Raw genomic sequence first — 23,190 nt, forward strand, 5'->3', positions numbered from 1 at the left:
TGGTTGCATGTCTTTGTAGATATATTAAAAACTATGAAGTGTTTACTTTTTGAAGAATTATATGTATAATAGGTAAATTATATCCTAAGTCTTAAAAATACTGATCTCAAAATGTACTCAAGCCAATTAAATTCACCTGGACAATACTCCATGAGTATTCAGCAACCTTCCCACTCACACCATGTGAGTCTAGTGCACAGGCTAGGCGGTGGAATACTTACCTGCATGATAGTGAAACACATTTGATGAACAGGAGAATTTAGAAAGAGATAGGCATTAGACTTTTAAGATAAGAAGTTCTGAAGCACTATTCCAAGATAGTTCTGCTGCACTGAGGTTTTTATACTTTTACATGTTTAGGTCTAGCATTGTCCTTTAAAGACCGGCTTTCTCATGTTATCCCTTGACCTTTAGCTTTAGGCTAATGATTAAAAGGAAATGCTGTGTTATTGAAAAGTAATTATTTGGGCTCAGCTGTATCATTTGAAAAAAATATCATAAATGCTACTGGAAAATAAAGTGATTTTTACAGATCCCAGCATGACTAAACTGTACCCATCTAGTTTAGTTATGTTTTTGTTAGTTTGCAGAAGGCTTTTATTTTTTCCAACTTTATTGAGATACAGTTGATGTTCAGCAGTACATAAGTTTAAAAAGTGTATAAAAAATTGATTTGATATACTTGCGCATTACAAAATAATTACCTCTATGATTAAAATATGCTACTAGATACTGAAAATTTCTAAGAATAAATTTTAAATGATATCACAACAATTAAATAAATGTAATTATGAGGTGTAATAGAAGTATTATTAGCTAAGGCTATGGTGGTAATACTCATTTTGTTGAGTTTCTGTTATGAAAAAATGTTGAACATTGCTCCATGCCTTTTCTAAGTCTACTGAAATCATATGAGTTTATCTTACCTTTTGTTAATGTGCTATATCACATTAATTGAATTTCTTGTTATTCCTACATCCTTTCTTTAAATCCCATTTGCTTATAACATATAATTATTTATAGGCATTGTTGAATTCAATTTGCAAGCATTTTTTGAGGATATATGCTCATTTGAACTTTCATAACAATCCTATACAGTATTATTATCTCTGTAATAAAAATGAAGAAACTAAAGCACAGAGAAGCTGAGTAACTTGTCCAAGTTTACTCAGCTGGGAAGTAGAGAGTCAGAGGGACATTACATCCTTATTTCTCTATATTTATATTCAGGTTTCAATGAGAACTATGCTAGTTGAGTGTACTTTCACTACTATTCCTTAATAATTTCTACATTTTAGATAACTTCATCTGAAGATTCTGAGTTTCTGTCCAGAAACAAATGGGAAGTTTCTCCACCCCGCCCTCTTCTCCTTTTCAGTTATCTTTCTATTCTTGAGGTTCTCCACTTCATCTGCTTCTTTAGTTCATAGAATACAGCATCACTTGTGTATGTGTTGTGATAATTTATTGAAACCTCAGAAAAGGAGTTCAGGAAAAGAGAGAACAGAAAGGATGAAGACACGAGGATAAAGTAGCACAGGTGGAATGTGTATCCCTTCCTCCCAACTAGGCCGACACCTGGGGCCATCATCTCTGCTCAGTAAGGACCACCAGGGTTTCATTTTACTCAATATGAGCGATTATCTTGCTATGGAATTATCTTACTAATTATCTTACTTAGCTCTTCACACACTACCTGTCTGTATGCAAGGTTCTGTCCCAATGGAAAACCAGCAGGACTGCTCTGTTGTACAAGAAGGGAGACATCCATGACATTGGCAACAATCGCCCAATCTGTCTGCTGTCTGTCCTCTACAAGTTGTTCACTTGAGTCATCCTGAATAGAATCGGTAGAACATTAGACAAAGGACAACTACGTGAGCAGGCTGGGTTCTGAAAAGGATTCAGCACGATCGACCATATCCACACAGTGACCAAGTTGAAGTTTCGTGAGAGTTCAAGATAACGCTCTGTCCAATGTTCATCAATTTAAAGAAGGCCTTCTATTCTGTTGAGAAGGAAGCAGTCATCGAAGCCCTAACCAAACAGGGCATTCAAACTCAGTTTATCAAGATACTCCGCGAGCTGGATTATGGATTCACCACTAGGATCTCACCATTCTACAAGGAAGTGATCATCAACATAAAGAGAGGGGTTCGGCAGGATGACACCATTTCACCAAAACTCTAGTGCCACTCTCGAGAGCGTCATGCGACAACCGGAATGGGAAGGAATGGGAGTGAAGATAGACGGTCGGCAACTATACCACCTCTGCTTTGCTGATGACATCCTTCTAACAACAACAATCATTAGCCAACCAGCACGAATGCTGGCCAACTTCGACCGCGAGTGTGAAAAGGTCGGACTGCAGCTGAATCTCACCAAAACACCATTCATGAAAAACGAACTAGTCCCTGATGTTCCATTTACTCTCAATGGAATGAACATCTCCGAATGCAGCAGCTATGTGTACCTGGGTCGAGAACTCAACATGAGGAATGACTTGATGCCAGAACTGCGCAGGAGGAAAAGAGCAGCGTGGAACGCCTTCAAGAGCGTCAAAGAAGTTGTTACTAGGACAAAGAACCTCCGGCTCCAGGCACATCTTTTCAACTCCACCATTCTTCCTGCACTAACATACACCTCAGAGGCCCAGGCACCACAAAAACAGGATGAGAATGCTATTCGGGTATCCCAAAGAGGAATCGAAAGAGCCATGCTAGGAGTATCATGTCTCAAGTGAGAGAAGGAATCCAGTGTTCCGACCTCCATTGACAATCAAGAATCAGGGATGCAGTCTTGTTTGCCAAGGCATTGAAAATCAGATGGGCCGGACGTGTAATGTGATTTAGAGACGACCACTGGGCTAGAGCTGTTACTGACTGAATTCCACGGGACGTCACAAGACCATGTGGCTGCCCACCTACGAGATGGTCAGACTTCTTTGTCAAAACCCTGAACAAACAGTTTGAGGCTCTTCCTGTTCCTGGAGTGAGCAAATACCATTGGGCTACACTAACACGCAACAGGGATGAATGGAGACATTACTGGCGCTCGCTCAAGCAAATTGAAGATTAACGGGATGACAAAGTGTGATACAGTTATCTTACGTATCTTAACATTTCAGTAGGAAATGGTTTATTCTGATTAAAGCCACAGATTTTATGTTGCCTTAACTTTGAAGAAACAGTAAGAACAAATGACTCTCTGGAGGGAAAGAGCCCTCAGTGAAGTCTATGCATTTTAATTTTCTTTCTTTCCTTGAAGTTTTTCTTACCTGATTTGGCCTGCATGGGGCATTCTGGTTTAATTTATCTCTTTGGCCTTCATTTGGATTTATTTCTTGTTAGTTTTTGCTCTCTCCTCCTTAGATCTCCTGGCTCAGGCGCCCACTCTGCATTTTTTCCTGCTCAGTCTCTGGCTACAGCATCTACACCTTTCTCTTTACCTACCTTCTGTTAAATGCATCATGAATCTCTTCTATGTCCTCTTTATTACATACTTTGTTGAGGTGTAGGGAGTCTCCCAGTTTTGGTTCAAGCTGCAGGATTCTCTCAGTAACCAGGTCTTCCTAGTTGTTTAGTCCCTTTCCCTGTTGAGAGCAAACATTCTCCTCTCATGATTATGGCACTGGAAGCCTCCCCATTTAGAAATTGGATTTTTATGCTATTAGATTATATCAATTATTTATATAATTTGAATATTATCTATTACCTAATAAATAGCTTGCGATTGTTTTTTTCCATTCTATATGCTACCTTTTTTGTTCTCCTGGTGGTTTAGCCTTTTCTTAATTTTCTCCCTTTATTAATTTTAATTATTTATGATTTTGGTGTCATATCCAAAAATGCGTTAGACCCAGAAACTCCTCCATGGTTTTGTTAATTAGTTTTGTTGTTTCACATTCATATTTAGTTTATTTTTCAGTTAATTTTTTGTGAGTAGTGGGGGCTGGAGAGATAGTATAGTGGGTAAGGTGCTTGCTTTTCATTTGACCAACTCAGGTTCAGTCCCCAGCATCTCATATGGTCCCCTGATCATCACCAGGAATGATTACTGAGTGCAGAGGCAGGAGGAACCCCTGAGCATTGCCGGGTGTGACCCAAAAACTAAAAAAAAAAGAAAATTTGTGAGTGGTGTAAGAAAGGATTCAGTTTCATTCTGTATATGGATAGCTAATTTTTCCAATGCAATTTATTGAAGAAATTATAATTTCTCTATTGGGAAAAATTCTCCTTTATGTTACTGTAGGAATTTTTTTCATAAACTTATTTAATTTGCTTCTGCAGAGCCTACTGTTTTATCAGATTGTGTTTCCTTTTCTTTTATTTCAGAGCACTTAACTGTTTTTTCTGTGATTTCTTTCATATCCAGTGATTTTTAATTTCCATCTCTTTTACTGTTATTGATTTTAGAATTTATAATGTGGATAGAAAGGATGTGATTTCAGTTTTTAAAATTAGCTAAGACTTTTTAATGTTATATAATCTGAACTACTTGGAGAATAGTCCATGTGTGCTTGAGAAGAATAATTTTTGCAGCCATTGGACAGAAAGTTTTTTCTATGTGTTCGGTCCACCAAGTCTAAATTGTTCAACTCATTATTATCTTGTTGATTTTGTCTGGATGACCTATCCATCACAAGCATAGAGGACATTGAAAACTACTGTCTTTGTCTTTTCTTTTAACCATCTTACCTGCTAGTTTGTGTTTAATATTAGATAGTCTGATACTGTATCTATCAAGAGAGTTAGTAAGAGAAAAGTTTATTTTTTTCCATTTCCTTGATTAATTGACCTCCGTGTCATTATATAATGAACTTGTCTATCATTCTTGGTATTAGTATTAATTGACTTAAAGACCTATTAAAATATGATGTAAATAAGGATGTCAGAGCTTTTTTTTAATTTCCTCTTCCATGAAGTACATTTTTGCTTCTTTTCACTTTGAGCCTATGTATATCCTTAAACCAGAAGTGATTCTCTTGTAGCCAATATGTAGCTGTATTCAACTGATGATTTTATGTGTTTTTATGCATTGATTCCTTTGATTATTTTTTGTGAATATACAGATAACACATATTACATAAAATATATCAATAGCCTATTTTGCACCCTTTTACAGCTATTTTACAGCTTGACTTCATTTGTGTACAAAAATATATGTATATTATTTTATATTGAATCACCAGAAAATAGCCCATTACAAAGCTTTTTGTGATTGGGTTTCAGTCATACACCCATTCCCCCTACCAGTGTATGTTTCTTACCACCATTGTCTCCAGTTTCCCTCCCACCACTCCCCAACCTCCTCGTCAGCCCCCTTCTCCCCCCTCCTAGCCTGTTTCTATGGCAGACACCTTTCTTCTCTCTCTCTCTCTCTCTCTCTCTCTCTCTCTCTCTCTCTCTCTCTCTCTCTCTCTCTCTCTCTCTCTCTCTCTCTCTCCCTCCTTACCTCCCCCCTCTCTCCTTTTGGGAATTGTGGTTTGCAATACTGAAAGGTTACCATGTGTATCCCCTTTACCTACTTTCTGAAAGGTTACCATGTATATCCCCTTTACGTACTTTCAAGATTCAGTACTTATCCAGCGTGACCATTTCCAACTATCATTGTCATACTGGTCCCTTCTCTGTCTCACCTACCCTTCACCCCTCACACACTTGTGGTAGATTCCAACCATTGACCAGTCCTCCTGGCCCCTGTTTTCCTTTGCCTTGGATTGTAGCTTCATGCTATTTTTTTAATATACCATAAATGAATTCAGTCATTCTCTATCTGTCACCTTCTGACTCATTTCATTCAGCATGATACTATCTTTTCCATCCATTTATAGACAAAATTCATGACCTCATTTTTCCTAACAGCTGCATAATATTCCATTGCATAGATGTACCATAGTTTCTTTATCCAATCATTTGTTCTCAGGTACTCCGGTTGTTTCCAGATTCTGACTATTGTGCTACAATGAACATAGAAGTGCAGATAGTGTTTCTGCTGTGTGTTTTTGGTCAATCGGGGTATATTCCCAGTAGTGGTATTGCTGGGTCAAGTGGAAGCTCAATTTCCAGTTTTTTTTTTAAGAATATCCCCCATAGTGTTTTCAAAAAGGCTGGACAAGTCAGTATTCCCACCAGCAGTTACCGCCCCCTTTGATACTTTTGAAGTCACAGCTTACTTTTTATAATGCGTATCATTAATAAGTTATTGAACCCATTGTTAGCTTCTAATACTATTGTCCTTTAACCTCTACAATACTAAAATATTCTGAATTTGCATGTGTTTTTATCTTTATTGTTATATCATTTTTAAAACCTTTTGTTTGGGGGGCACTCACACCCAGATATACTCAAGTCTTACTTATTGGCACTGCACTCAGGGATCACTTCTGGTGGTACTCAGAGGACTGTAGATCGTACTGGAGATTGAGCCCTGGTTGGCTGGGTACTCTCTCTCTGGCCCCTAAGCTATTATTTTTTAAATAAACTTTTTGTTCTCTTTACCATTTCTTCTGGGGTGACAATGATTTTCAATTCGTCATTTTGATGATATCCCATAGATCATGTGGGCTTTTTATCTCTGTTTTTATTCCCCCCTTTGTTTTCTGGATCATTTAAAAGTTCTGTTTTTCAGTATCCTTGATTCTACTGTTTGCTATTGATGCTTATTATCACCTTTTGATACATTTTAATACATTTATAATAAATTTATCACCTTTCAATACATTTAATTCAGCTCCAGAAATTATTTTATTATTTCTTTTATGATTTTGTTTCTTTGTTAAACTTCTCACTTGGTTGATAGTTTTCCCAGTTTCACTGCATTGTCAGTTGTCTTTGTATGCTTCCTAGTAGTTTCTTCAAAATAATTATTTTGAATTTTTCATTTAAGTTGAAGATTTCCAGGTATTTAGATTCAGTTACTGGAAGATTTTTGGATCCATTTCTAAGATCATGTTTCCTCGACTTTCTTATATTCTCTGGAGGTTTGCCTGCTCTAATCACATTTGAATTAGTGACTAACTCCTTTAGCATTTACTAATTTTGGGAGGATAAATATCAACCTTTTTAGAGATTCTGAAGATTTATCAGACCTTGCTCCTTTCTCTTCTTGTGATAAATGTTATTAAGATAATATGCATACTCTGGATCCTGCAGAGTTCCAGCTGAAGGTCGACTGCCTCTCTTTTGTTTTCACAAAGGTGAAAAATAAATTTGTGATCTCTATTTGGCCTATAGAATCCATTGATTTTCTCTTCATGGCCACCTAGCCATGTGCTAAAAGTGCTTGCACCACTTTTAATAGTGTACGTTGATTATGGCAACTGGGAGGGTTGATATATGGGTGAGGCACATGAAAACCTGGGCATGACCATGAATTAGTTGGTGATTCTTTGGTGAGGTATTCTTTTTTTTTCATTTTATTTTCATAAAGTTGTTCACAATATTTGATTACATTCAATATTTAAACACCAATCCCACCACTATTACACCTTCCCACCACCATTATTATTTTGTATTGCTTGTTATGAATAGTATGAGATGTCTGTAAGGGTCTGTCTCACAGTGATTCAACAAAAAAGTGAAAAAGATAAAAAAAATAGTGTACAATGTTGCGTGGCTGCAAAAGCAGGAGAGCACTCCTGGAATTCTAAAATTTTAAATAATTGGGGTCGGGAGACATCTCTGCACTGGGCTGCTCTGTTCCGAGATTCATTTGTGAGTCTCTGGATCATGGCTATTAATGCGCTTAAATGGCACCGGAGGCAGTTTGTGGGCGTGACAGCCAGGACCCCGGGAGGGCAGGAAGATGGGCCGAGGCAGCCCATTCGAAGCTCCTTGAGACCTGGAATTTTCAGTCACTGGTCCCACATACCTGGGCATTTCAGCGGATCCATTCTCTTGCATGGGGAGCTCGGGATAAGCCTGTGAAGATCGGCCATGAGGAGGCAGCAACTGGGTTCTTGAGGTTTGTGGCCGCCTCGGTTCATTTGGAGCAGGAAGGCGAGCACATATGCTCCTATCTGGGGCATCCCAGTGAAATCAGCCTGGCTTAAGGAGACAGCTCTGCAGTGAGCTGCTTTGTTTTTGAGATCCATTTGTGATCCATTGGTGAGGCGTTCTTAACGTCACGTGGGTGGTATGAATGTAATGTATGATATGGCTATAATCCATGTCCCCTTCATTAACTATATTGTTTGCTGCTCTCCTAGACTCCTTTGTGTCCTCCTTGTGCTAGTCACAATTTAGTCCTAAACTCCCAATTTGGTATTCTGGATGAGGTGAGAGAGATAAGGCCCCCCATGGGCAGCTTCCCTCACATCTGGTGAAGCTGAATGCTCACTCAAATGCTGCTCTTATCTATGTGAAGAAAAAAAACCCCTAAGGTTAAAGAAGATCTTTCATGGAAAAGTCCTAAGCTATTGATGGGAATGGCCATTGTGGGCAAAGTAGAGCTGTTCCTATTGCCCACTCCATTGCATCCATACTTACATCCTTCCTCAAACCCCTATCCCATGGAGTGCTGAAAGTTATCCTCTGGAGACACGAACTCCCACAAAGGTTCTCTCTTTGGTGAGTGGTTAGCATTTTCTAGTGCAGGCCTTTTTAAAAAATTAATATTTGAAGCATTTTTGATTGAGGTATTATGATTTACAATAGCATTAATGATAGTTATATGCATGCATAACTCCAACACCACACCCTCTACCAGGGTGCCTTCCCTCAACAAATGTCCTAAAGGCCCTTCCAAGTTAATCCTTCCTCCCCATAAACTCAGTTCTGTAGATCAAATCTTCAGTTTGGTTTCTTTTGGCTATTTGTTGCTCTCTTACTGTGTATCTTTATATTACATAGCTGAAATAGGTCATTCATCTGACTTTACTCAGCATGATATCCTTTAGTTTCACTCTTTTGCACCAAACTGCATTATTTCACCCTTTCTTTGACTGCATAGTATTCCATTGCATAGGTATGTACCACCTGATCTATTCATCCATACTTGGACATTTGGGTTTCTTCCATATCTTGACTATTGTACTAAGTGCTACACTGATAGGCATGTCTATATCTTTTTAAAAAAAATTTTTATTAGTGAATCACTGTGAGGTATAGTTACAGACTTACAAACTTTCATGCTTGAGAATAGCTAAAGCAATTCTTGGGAGAAGGAAGATGGAAGGCATCACCTTCCCCAACGTCAAACTCTGCTACAAAGCAATAATAATTAAAACAGCATGGTACTGGAACAAAGGCAGAGCCGCAGATGAATGGAACAGAGTTGAATATCCTGACACACACCCTCAAATATATGATCACCTAATCTTTGATAAGGGAGCAAGAAATGTGAAGTGGAACAAGGACATCCTCTTTAACAAATGGTGCTGGCAAAACTGGACAGCTACATGGAAAAAAATGGGCTCAGACCTCTACCTAACACCATGCACAAAACGCAGATCAAAATGGATTAAAGACCTCAACATCAAACTAGAATCCATCAGATACATTGAAGACAAGGTCGGCAAAACCCTACATAACATTGAAGCTAAAGGTATCTTTAAAGGTGACACACCATTGGCCAAGCAAGTGGAAACAGAGATGAACAAATGGGACTATCTTAAAATGAGAAGCCTCTGCATTTCAAAAGATACAGTGACCAGAATACAAAGACAGTCTACAGAATGGGAAAGGATATTCACCCAATACCCATCTGATAAAGGGTTGATATCAAGGATTTACAAGGAACTGGTTGAACTCCACAAAAAGACAACATCCAACCCCATCAGAAAATGGGGTGATGAAATGAACAGAAACTTTCTTAAAGAAGAAATCCGAATGGCCAAGGACACATGAAAAAATACTCCTCATCACTAATCATCAAGGAGATGCAGATCAAAACAACAATCAGGTACCATCTCACACCACAGAGACTGCCTTTCAAGTTAATATTTTTGTGTTTGGTGGGGTAGAATCCAGGAAATGGCATTGTTGGGTTGATTGGGAGATTTTTTTTCTTATGATTTTGGAGAAATTTCCATATTACTTTCAATAGAGGTTGAACCATACTACATTCTCACCAATGTTGACAATGGAGGTTTCTTTCTCATCACATCCCCTCCAACAGTGGCTACTTCTAGACTTTTTGATAAATGCCATTTTCTCTCATAGTTGTTTTGCTTTTAATTTCCCTAGTCATAAGTAGCAATAAACTCTTCTTCATATGCCTGTTAGATATCTGTATTTCTTAGTTGGGGAAGCGTCTCTCCCCATTGTTTTTCTTTTTGAGTCATACCCGGCGATGCAGCAGAGCCTGGCAAGCTCCCCATGGTGTATTTGATATGCCAAAAACAGTAACAATAACAGGTCTCATTCCCCTGACCCTGAAAGAAGCCTTCAGTCATTGGGAAAGACGAGTAAGGAGAGGCTGCTAGAATCTCAGGGCTGGGACAAATGGAGATGTTACTGGCGTCCGCTCGAGTAAATTGATGAACAACGGGATTGCAGTGACAGTGATACAGTGATACCTGGCGATGTGCAGGGCTTACTCCTGGCAGTTCTTGGAGGGACCATATGGGATGTTGGGAATCAAACCCGGGTCAGTTGCTTGAAAGGCAAATGCCCTACCCGTTCTGCTATGGCTCCAGCCCCTCTTCCCATTTGTGAATCGAGTTACTGAATTTTTTGTTGCTGAGTTTTTTTTATCCAACATTGTAAATCTTGGGCTTTAATTCTTTATCTGAGGAATCGTGAGGAAATGTTTTCTCACATTCAGTAAGATGTCTTTTTATTTTAGCTTGAGTTTCTTTTGCCATAAAAGAACTAATTTCATTGTCTTTGTTTATTAAGCCACTTGCTTATTTGTTAAACCACTTGTTTATTTTTGTTTTTGTCTTTACCTCTCTGGTCAGCTCTTTGAAGACACCGCTGAGGTATACTTTCTGGTCTATATTTTCTTCAGGGTATTTTATTGGTTCTGGTCTAATCACAAGGTCTTTAATCCATACTGGATTTACTTTTGCGAATGGTGTGAGATATGGTTCCTTTTCAGTTTTTAGCTTAATTGTAGCTATTCTGTTTTCCCAGCATGTTTGCTAAAGAGACTTTCCTTGCTTCATTTATGCACGTAGCTCATTTGTCATAGACTAACTGTAGGCCTAGGCTTCCTAAACTTTTAAACTGATGAACCTTTTCACCCTCCAAATCTTTACATGACCCTGGGTCTACAGGTGTCTGGTATAGGTTCACAAGTAAAACGCTGATAATAAACAATAAATAAAACCATATTTTAAAATGATTTAAAAATTATGTGACCCCATGTTGCTCCAGGACTCCTAGACCATGACTGCTAGGGACTAGAACCAGTTCCTCAGCCACTGGAGGGTTCAAGCAAGACAGAGGTCTGCTTCCTGATGATGGGTGGCTGGGACTTCTCCCATACCCTTGAGCATTGTGCTGCTGGACTGCAGTTCCTCAAAAGCACTTTTGTTGATGGGTGATTCCAAATGTTTTCTGTTGGTTGGGAAACAAAAATGTTGAACGTTTTGTGCTGCTATGATATGATGTGGCACTGGAGAAAACTTTTTTTTGAAGAAGAAGACTTGAAAGTATAGTCCCAACCCTGCAAGGAAATTTTGGGGTTTCTAAGGGATAAATGAAACCCTGCCTGATTCCTGAGTGGCCATACTGTCTTAGATCAGATACTCTGTGTTCTGTGGAGACGACATGGAGAATTTAGTCTTCAAGTTGAGGGAGGGCAGAAGCAAAATCTATTCCTAGTTAGCAGCCAGCTGGTATAAGAGAGTAGTTGCCTAGTGTCTTAAACCTTCTCAGTATTCGTGCTGTCATTACTCTCCAACCTGCCTCTCTGGGCCCTTTCCCAGCCATTTGGACGTTCTCAGGCTGGCCTTTGAAGCTGTGCTATTCCAAGCCAGCCCACACTGGCTCAAGAGAGCTGATTGTTAAATCATCAAGAACTTTGTAAATTGGCTGTTAAACATAGCTATTGTTAAAAATTAAATTAGATAAGGTTACAGTGTAATAAGTTATACTAAATTCTTTTTGTTTTTAAAAATCATTTCTTTATTATAATTTTAATATGATCTAAGCTCTTGAGATGATTTTTATCTGTAGGGTTTTAAAATCTTTTTCTAATTTTATTTTCATTAAGTTGTTCGCAGTAATTGATTCCATTCAATATTCAACACCAGTCCTACCACCATAACACCCAGAGGTGTTCAGGGATTACTCGACTCTGCACTCAGGAATTACTCCTGACAGTGCTCAGGAGACCATATGGGGTGTCAATGATTGAACCCTGGTGGGCCACATGCAAGGCAAACACACTACCTGCTGTACTATCACTTCAGCCACTGTCAGTATATCATAAACTTCGTAATGGTGACTACTGAGCATCTTACAGCTTCCTATTCGGTGATAGCCTTTTGACAGTTCAATATTGTCTGCAACTGGAGTATTTATACCACCAAAGCAATTGATTTTTTAGCCTACAAATCAGCCTACATTTTCTTTTGAATGATGATTGGATATTTATGTGAATACCATACTTTTAGCTAACTGTGATTGGCTGAGGAGAATGAATAAAGTGTGCCGAGTCTATTTCTTCCTAAATCAACCTGTGGCAGTTGCAGTCTCATAAACAGAGGCCCAAGAGCTATGCTTGCTCCTTGTGGGGAACAAGTGACTTCCTCAAGGTTTTTAACTTTGTTTCCTTTGTCTTGATGACTATGTTGAAAAAGCTTTGAGTCATCACTTTGCTGCAACTTTATCCTGACTTACCTTGACATCTGGTGTTTACTACAAACTGAGATTTCAGGGAGGGGAAGTTGGAGGCCAAGGGTGGCTCCTAGAGACAGATGGGCAAAGCGTCTGTTTTGGCATCACTCATGGCCTGGGCAGCAGAGGTCCAAGTAGGCACCATTGACCTGCGGGTGGGCAGAGCTTGCCAGCTTAGCACTGCTCTTGGCATCAGACAGAAGAGATCAAATCTGGCAGTGGTTACAATGAGGACACCTTCATTTTGGAGTAGTATCACCCAAAAGGAGGGATATTTTTTGATGGAAAATGAACAATACCTCATATATCTAAAAATGAACTTGCGTGTGAAGACAAGACTACCGCATGCTCAGTTTCTAGAAATTGAAATCTTATGTATCATCAGGAAGATGCTCACAGGAGAAACAGTAACAAACGTCCAGATTTACTCTCCATTATGAGATATTTGAAGAAACCTTTATAGTGGAAAATTCCTCTGTTTCCTAGACACTATTGATGGCAACAGTCTATTGATCATTTTCATTGCACCAGTGAAAAAGAGGTCATTGAATCAGTTTATTTTTCTGGAAAGCACATACACAATGAAGCATTTGGGCACTCCCACAATTCATATTCAAGAGTATTGTTTCTCAACTTGAAATTTTTATTTAAAAGGATCCCAAAGGAAAAGGCAGACGGTTCCCCCATATATCCTTGTTCTGTTGTTGTTAGTAATTGTGAACTTTTATGAATTGTCACAATCCAGGATGAATGATGGGAATATAACAGGTTGTAGAATTGGAAACGTTAAATCTTTGTTCCTAATGGCAAAACATGTTTTTCTCATTTTCATCAGAATGTGTGATCCATGCCATTTGAAATCAAATTCCAAACACAATGAGCCATTAGTGTAATAGCTCATTACTAACAGCAGTCTTATAAATAATACATTCTTATCATGCACATGCAGCTCTCTATGAAGCCAGCAAAAGGTATTTTAGGCCATGGAAGTTTCATTGCGCCAGCGTGTCTGTAGATCAGAAGGACATCTCCATGTGAACCAAGATGGTTGCCAATTTTCCCCGCCGAGTGTGAGGCTGGCCGCCTCTCGCTGCACATATGGTAGATGGATTGGCTAATCAGCGTCTGCTGAGTCTTGGGCCGAAAATCACAGAGAAGCCAGACAACTGCGGCTACACAGCCTTTGTTCGCGAGTGCAAACAAGACAAACAATCGCTTGTTATTTGGGGAAAAAATTAAAATGTTTATTTTGGACTTTTATTAAACTGTCGATGGCTTTATAAAACAGCTGTGTAAATCTAGCCTTTTACAGTTAGTATCATTTGAAGGAGGAGGGAGCCATAAAGAAAAATATATGCATGGAAAAATTAATTTTAAAAGTATTCTCTTGTTTTTCCACATTCAGGAGAAAATACAAGGAGTCTTACTTTTGCTTTCAAAACTATGTTTGAAAACAAGTAGCTTTAGACTAAAAGATATTTGAGACAAATTATTTGGTATAAACGTTTTTTCAGTGTCATTTAAGTGAATGATCATCACTAACTTAATTCTCTAAGGAGGTTAAAGCAGCAACTATTTTCTGGGAGTGGGATAATGGTACATTATTAGAAGTAAGACATAGTTCGTGATTGCTGAATTCTTTTATTTATTGAATTAGAATGGTTATATAAAAAATTTAGTTCAAAGATTTGAGGTGTAGCACCCAGTAAATAAAAGCTGTCAGGGCCAAGTCAGTCAACCAGAATTTGTTTAAACCCTGTTTAATAAGCAACAGAAACATTATGTAAAATTAAAGACTATTTTCCCCCTTTTGATATTTTAGACATCTTTCCTTTTTGGGAAGAGTTGGTGTAGGTCATACTAGTGGTGCTTGGGACCTACTTCTGGCACTGTGCCCAGGAGTTTCTCCTGAAAGTTCTCAGGGGAGCCATGAGAGGTGGGGATCAAACTGGGGTCGGCTGCATCTAAGGCATGCATCTTAAACCCCTGCACTGTCTCTGGTTTGAGCACTTTTCTTTAGTAGACAAATGAAATGCAAGATTATTGATGGGAAATAAAAGGAATATTTATTATATTCATTTCTCAGTGTTGAAAATGATAGTTAACATTTATTGTTAACAAATAATATATTGGTATCCAAAATAGTGCAAATTCAACTAGTCACCAAAAGATATTTTTTACCCCATGTGCATCCTGTTTGTCACCAAATATGAGTGTTTTCCCCTGACGCCAGTCAGTTTTCCAGCTGTGTGAATACCTACTGGGTATCTTGAAACACATCTTTGTGCTCTCCAGATGCAGTACAGATCCTAAAGGTTGAGTGCTCCATCCACAGGACTGCCCGTGCCGCAGATGTCAGATGTATGTCTCAGTTGTTGACCTATACTGCTGGCTGGCTGTAAATCTGGAGCTCTCATGACCCCCTCCTTGACTTCAGTAATTTTCTGGATCAGTTCACAGAACTCAGAGGAGCACTTTATTGGCTGTGTCCAGTTTATCATGAAGTATCCAGCTGAGGAGCAGCCAAATGGAAACACTGCATTGACAAAGCTTGGGAGCCCTCAATCCCCGACCCCGCACTCCTCGGCACATGGCCGCCCAGCACCTCAGTGTGTTAGCATTGGGACACTCAGAAGCCTTATTTTGTTACAGTGTGTTGGAGTTAAAAAATACTAATTAGATTGCTTCCTATTTGATCAAATGAAACTAATTAAATTATTATTAAAAAACACTGCTCAGAAGACTGCTAAAGCTAAAACTTTGTGCCAGAGTACAGGGATGAAGAACAAAATAGAAACTTCTTCATATGTTACAACTGTCCCACCCATCTTAGCATCTATATTTTATCCATCAAAGACCTAAAATCATAAGGACCAATCCAAGAAGTTTAGAACCAGATATCTGTTAGATGCCTTTGCAGAACAGAGCCACCTGGTTAACCATTGTGTCATATTTAACTTTTTATTTTTATTTTTCAATTTTATTGAATCATCATGAGATACAGTTACAAGCTTTCATGTTTGTGTTACAACAATGATCAAACACCCATCTCTCTACCAGTGCACATTCCCCACCACCAATGTCCCCAGTCTACCCCCACTTTTCCCACCCTCCCCTACCCTCCATGGCAGACAGTATTTCCCATTCTCTCTACCTTTGGGTGTCATAGTTTGCAATACAGATACTGAGAGGGTACCATGCTTGGTCCTTTATCTAATTTCAGCATACATCTCCCATCCCAAGCCATTCCTCAAACCATCATTTTCTTAGTGATCCCTTCTCTATCCCAGCTGCCTTCTCCCCAGCTCATAAGGCACACTTCCAACTGTGGCGCAATCTTCCTGGCCCTGTGTCTACTGTCCTTGGGTGTCAGCCTCATATTATGTTATTTTATATTCCAAAAATGAGTGCAGCCCTTATATGCCTGTCCCTCTCTTTTTGACTCATTTCACTTAGCATGATACTCTCCATGACTATTCACTTATAAGCACATTTCATGACTTCATCTCTCCTAACAGCTGCATAGTATTCCACCGTGAAGATGTACCAAGGTTTCTTTAACCAGTTGTCTGTTTTTGAGCACTTGGGTTGTTTCCAGATTGTGGCTATTGTGAACACTGCTGCAATGAACATACAGGTGCAGATGTCATTTCTGCCATGCTTTTTGCACCTCTTGGGATATATTCCCAGAAGTAGTATTGTGGGGTCATATGGAAGCTCAATTTTTAGTTTTTGAAGGAATACCCATATTATTTTCCAGAAATGCTGGACCAGTCGGTATTCCACCAACAGTGAAAGAGTGTCCGTTTTTCCCCATATCCACGCCAGCACTGGTTGCTTTTTTTTTTTAATGTGTGCCCGTCTCAATGTGTTGTGAGATGATATCTCATTGTTGGTTTGATTTATATCTTCCTGATTATTAGCGATGTGAAGCATTTTTAATGTGCCTTTTGGCCATTTGTATTTATTTTTTGAGGAAGCTTCTGTTTATTTCTTCTTCCCATATTTTGATGGGGTTGGAGGTGTTTTCTTGTACAATTCTACTAATGTCTTGTGTATCCTGGATATTAATCCCTTATCAGATGTGTATTGGGTAAATATTCTTTCCCATTCCATGGATTCTCTCTGTATTTTGGTCACTGTTTCTTTTGAGGTGCAGAAGCATCTTAGTTTAATATAGTCTCATTTGTCTATGTTTGTTTCCTACTTGCTTGATCACTGGTGTTTCATCCTTAAAGATGCTTTTAGCTTCAATGTCATGGAGGTTTTTCGACCCACATTTTCCTCCATGTATCTTATGGACTCATATCTGATATTGAGGTCTGTAATCCACTTTGATCTGACTTTTGTGCCTGGCATCAGACAGAGGTCAGAGTTTATTTTTTGCAGGCAGCTGTCCAATTTTCTCAGCACCACTTGTTGAAGAGGCTTTCCTTGTTCCACTTCACATTTCTTGCTCCTTTGTCTAAGATGAAGTGGTCATATATTTGAGAGTCTGTGACAAAATATTCAACTCTGTTCCATTGGTATGCGTGTCTGTTTCTAGCCCAATACCCTGCTGTTTTAATTACTACTGCTTTATAGTAGTAGTTGAAGTTGAGGAAAGTGATGTCCCCCCATCTTCTTTTCCCCAAGGATAGCTTTAGCTATTTGTTTGGGTTTATTGTTCCATATGAATTTCAGGAGTGTTTTGTCTATTTCTTTGAAAAATGTCATGGGTATCCTGATAGGGACTGCATTAAATCTGTATAATGCTTTGAGGAGTATTGCCATTTTGATAATGTTAATTTTCCTTATCCATGAGCCGGGGATGTGTCTCCATTTCCTGGTGTCCTCTTTTATATCTTGAAGTAGTGTTTTGTAATTTTTCTTGTATAGGTCCTTCACCTCTTTAGTTAAGCTGGTTCTGAGGTACTTAATTTTCTGAGCTAGTATTGTGAACAGGACTTTTTTTAAATGTCTCTTCTCTTTCATTATTTGTATACCGGAAAGCTATGGAATTTTGGGTGTTGGTTTTGTAGCCTGCCACTTTAGTGTACAAACCTGTTGTTTTTAGGAGCTTTTCTGTAGAGTCATTAGGATTTTCTAAGATTTTCTAAGTAGTGACAACTTGACCTCTTCCTTTCCTATCTGTATGCCCGTGATATCTTTTTTTTGTCCAACTGTTATGGCCAGGACTTCCAGTACTGTATTGAATAGGATTGGCAAGAGCAGGCAACCTTGTCTTGTGCCTAATCTTAGAGGAAAGGCTTTTAGTTTCTCCTCATTGAGAATGATGCTTGCTGTGGGCTTATGGTAGATGGCTTTGACTGTATTGAGGAAAGTTCCTTTGATGTCTATTTTACTGAGAGTTTTCATCATAAACGGGTGCTGGATCTTGTCAAATGCTTTCTCTGTGTCTATTGATATGATCATGTGGTTTTTATCTTTTCTTTTATTGATATGATGTATTATATTGATTGTCTTGCTAATGTTAAACCATCCTTGCATTCCCGGGATGAATCCTACTTGGTCATGGTGTATGATCTTTTTGATGAATTGTTGGATTCTGTTTGCTAGGATTTTGTTGAGGATCTTTGCATCGGTGTTCATCAGGGATATTGGCCCATAATTCTATTTTTTTTGTGGTATCTCTGTCTGTTTTTGTTATCAGGGTAATATTTGCTTCATAAAAACTGTTTGGAATGTTTCTGATTCCTCAGAAACAGAATTTTCTGGAAAAGCTTTAAAAGGATTGGGAGTAAATTCTCTTTAAAGATTTGGAAGAATTCCCTAGTGAATCCATCTGGGCCAGGACTTTTTTGCTTGGGGAGACTTTTAATTACCGTTTCAATTTTCTTGATGGTGATAGGTCTATTCAGGTATTCCAGGTCTTCTTGGTTTAGCCTTGGGAGGCTATAGGTATCCAGGAATTTATCCATTTTCTCGAGGTTTTCTTTTTTTGTGGCATAAAGATTCTCAGAGTAATCTCTGATGATCCTTTGAATTTCTGTAGTTTCTGTTGCGATGTCTCCCTTTTCGTTTATGATTCAGTTTATTAGGATTTTCTCTCTCCCCTTTTGTGAGTCTGGATAGAGGTTTATCAGTTTTATTTTTTCAAAGAACTGGCTTTTGGTTTCATTGATTTTTTGGATTGTTTTTGGGTTTCCATCTCATTAATTTCTGCTCTGAGTTTTGTTATTTCCTTCCTCCTGTTCGGATTGGACTTTTGTTGTTGGTCATTCTCCACGCTCTTAAGCTGTGAGGTTAGGTTACTTATGTGGGCTCACTCTTCCTTCCTGAGGAATGATTGTAGAGCTATAAACTTTCCTCTTAATATAGCTTTTGCCATGCCCCATAAGTTCTGGTAACTCATGTCCTCATTTTAGTTCATTTTCAGGAACCTTTTTATTTCCTCTTTGATTTTCTTTCTAAGCCAATTGTTGTTCAATATTGAGCTGTGAATTTCCAGGTGTTTGATTTGATTTTCTGTTTGTGTGTGTAATTCACTTACATTTTCAGTGCATCATGGTCTGGGAAGATCATTGATACAATCTCTATCTTTCTTATTTTATGGAGGTATGTTTTGTGGCCCAGCATGTGGTTTGTCTTGGAGAATGTCCCATGAACACTTGATAAGACTGTGTATTCAGCTTTTTGAAGATAAAATGTCCTATATATATATCTACTAAGCCCCTTTCTTCCATTTCTTTCCTCAAATAGAGTATGTCCTTGCTAAGATCGAGTCTGGCTGCTCTATCAAGAGGTGATAAAGTGGTGTTGAAATCTCCCACTAGCATTGTGTTGCTATCGATGTCTTTCTTCAAGTCTATGAGTAGTTGTTTTAAGTACTTTGCTGGTCCTTTGTTAGTTGCATATACATTTAGAAGTGTGAGTTTTTCCTGCTGTACAGATCCCTTGATCAATAAGAAATGACATTCACTGTCTCTTGTGACCTTCTTCAGTCTGAAATCGATGTGGTCTAATACCAGAATGGCCAACCCACTTTTTAAAGGGAGTTGTTTGCCTGTAGGATTGTTTTCCAGCCTTTGACTTTGAGTCTGTGTTTGCTCTGACTGTTGAGATGTGTTTATTACAGGCAGAATGTTGGGTTCAATTTTCTGATCCATCCTGCCACTGTGTCTTGTAATTGGTGCATTTAGCCCATTGATGTTGAGAGATTATCGTTATGGGGTTTTGTCCCATCTTGCTGCTGAAGTTTGGTGTATTTGAGGGGCTTGTCTTGTCTTAAAGTAGCCTGTGTAGTTGTTCTTTTAACCATGGTTTTGAGTCTATTAAGTTCCTGAGTTGTTTGTCTGTGAAACTGTGTGTTGTTCCTTCTGATATGAAAGAGTCTAGCTGGCTAAATTATTTTTGGTGAGGCATTTATTTCATTGAATTTTTTCACTATATCCCACTACTACTTTCTAAGGGTCTCATCAGATAAATTGGCTGTCAATCTTAAGGTTGCTTCTTTATAGGCAATTTCTTTCTTTGATATTGCTGCTTTCAGAATTTTGTCTCTCTGGTTTTTGTCATTTTGATCAGGATGTGTCTTGGGGTATTTTTATTTGAATTTCTTCTAGCTGGTACCACATCTGGTCACATACGCTCTTCAGCTCTGGGAACATCTTAACAATGATATCTTTGACAGTTTCTTCTTCATCAGGGTTTTCTTCCTGTCCCTCTGGGGCCCCAATATTCTTATGTTATTCCTCTTGGCTTCATCCTGATTTTCTCTTGACATCTGTTCACTGATTGTGACTCTCTTTTCTATTTTCTGCTCTTTTCTGGAGAGTCTCTGCACTTCATCTTGGAGCTCACTGATTCTATCCTAAGCAACTGTTACTCTGCTGCTGAGGTCTTCCACTGAGTTTTCAATTCACCCACCAGGTTTTTCAGATCTGTCATTTCCGTTTGTAATTTTGTTTGCATGTTCTACATTTCTGTTCTTAAATTCTTTTTTATTTTATTGGTGTTGAATTCCATTGCTTCTTTTAGCTCTTTGTGCATCCTCAGTAGCTCCCTTCTAAATTCCTTGTCAGAGAGATTGTCTAGCGCTTCATTACTGGCTGGGTCTTCTGGGCGAGTTTCTTCACTAACTAAGCTTCGTGGGCTTCTGCATTGCATTACCATTGTCACTGGTGCGGTTTAGACTTTTACGCTCACCGTTACTATTATGTTTTCTGTGTGATATTAATTGAGGGTTTTCACTCGGGGTGCCCCAGAGGGGGGAGGATGAAAGCCCTCCCCACCCCAAGGGGCCCAGCTCCAGCAGCTGACCTCCACAAGCCAACCACCATGAAGCTCCAGGCCGCTTTCCTCACACTCGGGTCAAGCCTCACACATGAGTGAAGTTAAACGGAATCCAGGTAATGCGGAACTTTGTGACCTTGGACTCTGGGCTAAATGGAACCCAGGAACAGAGAACCTCTGCCTGCTTCCCTCAGTCTCTGGAGGCCCAGGGGTCATACCCATAAGCCACCTCCTGCTGGCACCCGATAATCTCCTCATCGGCCACCATACAGAACTCACGGCTGCTTCTCATGGAAGCGAACATAAAATGAGGCCCCCATAACCACACCACCGGACTCTGCGCCAGGCTGTTTTTACTTGGGGACCCCAGAGTGGGATGAGTGAGAGCCCTCCTTGCCCCAAGGGCCCCATCCCTGGCAGCCGACCTCCACAACCCAACCGCTGCCATGCTCCAGACTGCTTTCCACATGCTTGGGTTGAGCTTCATGTATGAGTGAACATATTCCTAAACCAACACATCATAAGATACTCCCTACTCATTTTCTATGATTACCACACCATATTTGATTGGAGGCAAGATGGCACTGATGCCGCCTGAACCCCTCACTCTCTCCCAAACCTGGCTCACCAGCTTGCCTTAGACAATGCGCGGCTCAGCACGCCAGGCATGGAACAGTGTGATCCCTGCTGGACTTCTCCGCGTGACTCCTGATGGACATCGCTGACTGTTTTTGCAAGATTCAGACAGAATGGCATCGTCGGGCATGGAAAACAGTGGCAGCCACTGCAGCATTGCCGCCTGTTCTGGCAGGTCTGAGTCCCAGCACTGTTGGACATAGAGCCATGGCAGCAGTGTGCACAGTGGCTCATCCACTGTGGGGTGCTGTCAGTCAACCAACGGGTGGCCTGGCACTCGGCACAGGTTTTTGATCTGGCACAGACCCTCCACGATAAGGTCCTGCTCTGCTAGATGCTCAACAACCTCCAGGAACACTCCACCAACCTCAAGGAGATCAATCTGAGGTCACAGGTGTCCCAGGTGCTGCCCAGAGATGCAGGCAGGTGTATGTTTGTCTGTGTGCAGATCTGTACAACATGCCAATTGGCCAAAATCTTACATTTGGTAGACTGGGAACACCTGTAAAGGCGATTTGAGGCCGCTCCAAAAGCCTCCGTCTCTCTCAGAGAGCCTGGCAAGCTACTAAGAGTATCCCACCCCATAGCAGAGCTGGAAAACTATCTGTGGTGTACTCGATATGCCAAAAACAGTAACAACGATGGCCCTCATTCCCCTGACCCTGAAAGAGCCCCCAGTATGCCATCAGGCTATACTAGCATGGAACAGGGACGAATGGAGACATTACTGGCACCTGCTCAAGAAATCGATGAACAACAGGATGACAGTGATGACACTGTGATGATTAATTGAGGTGGGGCTAATGATTTATTGGCCTGATATGTTTCTGGTGATCGGGCTTCCCTAGTGAAAGTTCCACTGAAGAGGCTAATTTATGGTTTTTATGAGATATGGTGGGGGAGAATATTTTGTGGCTACTAATGCGGCTCTGGAAAATACCCCCACGTGGATGGGGGGTAGTAGGCAGGTTTCTGGAAGTTGGCTGCTATTGACGTGGTCTGTTTGGGTTCCCATTTCCCGCAGATCTGGGCTTAAGAGCCGGCTCTGCATGGGCCAGGTTGGTCACGTGCGACTTGGACAGCAGTCCCCTCGAGGCTGGTACCTGGAATGGAGCAGAGGAGGCAGGTTCCTGAGAAGTTGGCTGCTATTCATTTATTTAACTTGAATGTCCATTCTCTCCACATCTTCCTTACTCACATCTCATCCCCATGAGACAATTCAATCAAGTAAATAAATGGATTCAACAAAATTGAAGAGACCTGACCTTATCAGATGCAAGAGATCAGACTTTCTCAGAATTGGGTGGGGACACTCAGCAGGAACAAAGGCTTTTTAAAATTTATTTCATAGTTCTTTATATTATACATGCACTATACATGATAGAAGGGAGGGAAAGTAGACAGGAGACAAAAGAAGAATAACTACCAGGTGATCTTATTATCTGTGGCATATAAAATAACAGGACAAGGTAATGTAATGTATCAAACAGGAGGATACCTAGATTACCCTTTACTTTGTAGAAATAAGTAG

The 23,190-nt window shown here is 39.7% G+C and overlaps 1 protein-coding gene across 1 annotated transcript in view; it reads left to right on the forward strand.

Moving 5' to 3' along the window:
- The window catches only part of CFAP61 (cilia and flagella associated protein 61), a 411,272-nt gene that overhangs the window by 54,189 nt on the left and 333,893 nt on the right, over positions 1 to 23,190 (forward strand). The window lies entirely within an intron of this gene.

This window comes from Sorex araneus, chromosome 3 (genome assembly GCF_027595985.1).
Source record: "Sorex araneus isolate mSorAra2 chromosome 3, mSorAra2.pri, whole genome shotgun sequence".
NCBI classification, from domain to species: domain Eukaryota; kingdom Metazoa; phylum Chordata; class Mammalia; order Eulipotyphla; family Soricidae; genus Sorex; species Sorex araneus.